Source organism: Micropterus salmoides, unplaced genomic scaffold (genome assembly GCF_014851395.1).
Source record: "Micropterus salmoides isolate LMB-PRFRI ecotype aquatic unplaced genomic scaffold, ASM1485139v1 Ms_hic_scaffold_10, whole genome shotgun sequence".
NCBI classification, from domain to species: domain Eukaryota; kingdom Metazoa; phylum Chordata; class Actinopteri; order Centrarchiformes; family Centrarchidae; genus Micropterus; species Micropterus salmoides.
Genome location: NW_024040041.1, coordinates 16447328 through 16450521, shown reverse-complemented (window position 1 = coordinate 16450521; position 3194 = coordinate 16447328).

Here is a 3194-nt window from a genome sequence, read left to right as displayed (position 1 = left end):
CTTGTTGATGGCAGAGGTTTGTTGCTTTGTTTTTGTCTCTTGAGTACCTTCCTTAGCCTGATTGTAATCTCTGATTTACATCATCAGCGGAATTGCAATTATTAGAAATTCTTGCTTTAATGCGATGTCACTTTGATTTTACTAAATATGTTGTGTGTCATCCTTTTGAAAGAAAAATCCGGTGCGGCGTGGTATACTATAGATAAATAGTGTTCTAATTGTAAGCAGATTTAGACCGAAGCTGGTTTCAGGCAGTGAGACTCGAGTACACAGTGGAGCGCGCAAGGGGGTGGAGACTGTCTCACACACACACACACACACACACACACACACACACACACACATTCTCTTCATCATTTACCCTCCCTGCTCTACCTCTTTCCCTTCCTCCTGTATGTCAGCTCTCTCTTTTTTCACTCCCTCTCCCTCCTCGTCTCTTCCCTCTGATTGGCTGACAGAGCAGCCAGCCAGCTTCCCCCTTCCCCCAGCTTCCAGAAGAATCTACGTCACACACCAGAGAGTCCCAACTGTATTATTATACATCGTGGCACAACCACAAAGTCCTCTGTTTTTAAGAGGAAAAACGGCTCTTAAAAGCAGCGGGGAGAATTAGCCGAGACTTATTTTGTCATCTGCCGCCCCTAATACATAATGACAAGAGGATAACAGTGGATCACAGTAAATGAAGGGGAAAGAGAAGGGAGAGCACAGGAAGGTGGGGAGGGATGAATCACAAGAACACAGAGGAAATGGAGCAGATGTAGAGAAATCCGATGAGAGGCGAGCTCGAGCTCTAGAGCTTCCCCACTGATTCCTGAGCTGCAGAGGGAGACGCACAGACAGATACGGGGGAAACTGGATCAGACCATGCAGTCTGTGGTTGTAGCCAGTAGAGGGGCTCTGGCACTGGGGGCAAAAATGACATAGGAACCCCCCGCCCCCATCCCCCACACATGCATAGCAGATATAAACACATACAGAAAACTGAGGAAGAGGAACAGTTGGTTTTTATATGTGACTGAACACCTCTGTCAGTATTTACAAAGCTGTGTGAATGTATATTGTACGACACCATCCCGTCCTCTCCCCCCAGTGTGGGCCTCAGCATTACATAACTCTTTGTTTTTGTGTGTGTCAGGCTGGCCGCATGTGTGCGAGTTATTCATTGCTTCACTGCACACACTCGGGATGGCAGCCAATGCTTTATAACTCATTTAGGCCACACAAAGATTTTCTTTTTCTTTTGGTTGCCCTCCCTCTTTTTTTTTTTTTATTGCCAGCAAGAACTCAAATACCATTTTGGCTGAGTGCACATTATGTCCGGTCAACTGATGTTTGGGTTTGTTCTCGTACAGTATCTGTAGGTTTAAACACATTTTTTGCATCCTGTTTACATTCAGCAGCTTATTCTGTTATGTAATACATAACGGATTTAAGTGTCCTTTGTGTCCCATAATGCATCTCAAACAGCAGCACCTCTGTGACCCAGAGCTGATTATCCTGTTTGACTTAGTGGTTACCTTTAACCTTCCTCATTCAGCTACAGTATATTAGCCTGCTGAAGACGTCATCCGGTCCAGACTTGGCTTCTTTTTCTGGCATTGTTTACAAAAGAAAAAAAGTCACATTTCTTGTTCACATTTCTCTTTAAAATGGCTAAAATCGATATTTTTATAATAACAGGTTATAAAATTAATATGGGCAATGTGAGTGGCATCACATGTAGTGATGAACCTACAGAGAAATATCTCTCAAATCTACATGCCAATTCAAAGTTATAGTAATTGCGCCTCCTATTGGCAACAGAAAGTAACCCTTGTGTGATAATCATCATTTGATTTACATGAAATGTTCATTGTATGGTCCACACTTGATGTACTGAAACATAACGTATAATTAGTGGGTGTTCTCTAGCGCCACAAGGTGGACATGAAGTGGCATTTAACTCCTTTGTGCAGTGTCCAAAACGCCTGAAAATTCAGAGCCACGTCAACTGACTTCCAGTAATGACACCGTGGTTGCAGCACACCTCAGTTAATTATTATTCTTGTTGTAACGATTGTCATTATTAGTTTTTTTAAGCTATCGTTAATACTATTATTATTTTTAGTATTTTGTTTGCTTTAGTAATTTATAATCCCTGTCTTTTTATGCCAATAAAGCTCATAAAATTGGAAATTGACAGGGGAGAGAGAAAGGGCGCACTCTGTTGCTATGGGTAACTAAAGGTAGTGGGACATGTGGACTTGGCCTCAGCAGCCGTACAAGCAGTTAATAACTAACAACTTCGATAGAGCACTGAGAGGTGATCATTTCAGGGGCCATAACCTGCCACAAACCATTAATAGCTTAAGTTGATGGGGGTAAGTGCTCTTTACAGTACTGTCCTGATGGCGACAATAGCGCGCAATAATGCAGCACGCAGAGCTAAATCCATTACCTGGTACTTGATCTCCTCATCACTTCTAATCTGTGACCTGGCACCACGGCAGACTGTTAGAGTCTTGTGTCTTGGCCATCCCTAAAGGCTAAAGGTTTATTACACTAGCACCCTGAGAATATTACAGTTCTCTGGTTCTCCAAAGAGCATCCATGTGTTTAGACTGACCACTGCGTAGAGTCCAGCTTCAGGCAGCCAGGAGAGACGGCCAATCTACGACATTTATAGACTTCTCCTCATTTGCCTTTCTGAATTTAACATTATGGTCTACTTTCAAAAGTGACCATGGCTTTGAAAAGAAGCAGTGGAGGAAAAGCTCAACCACAGCAGCTTTCCAGAAAAAAAAAATTGTTTCTTTTGTATATGCGCTTAGGCAGCAGCTAACTTTTTTTTTTTTAATTGTCAAATACAATGACAAATGCAATTATTTTTGTGGCACTAGTGTGCACTCAACAACTCTGCTTTGCCTAATGCTCCTTTACCTTCATCCTCCCTGCATCTCTCTTGTTACCTGTCCCCCCACCACCCATCCACTTCTGCAGTGCCAGACTCTGCCAAGCTCGACCCCGCCCCTCCTCTTCCCCCCGTCAACCCCAGTGCCGTCCCGTCTGTACCCCCAAGCAGTGGCAATGGCAAGCGCGCCCCCTCCGGAGGCCAGCCGCAGACAGCACAGCAGCCCCAGACTCTGCTCCAGCAGCGCTACCCGCCCAGAGAGGTGCCCCCACGCTTCCGCCAGCAGGAGCACAAGCAGCTG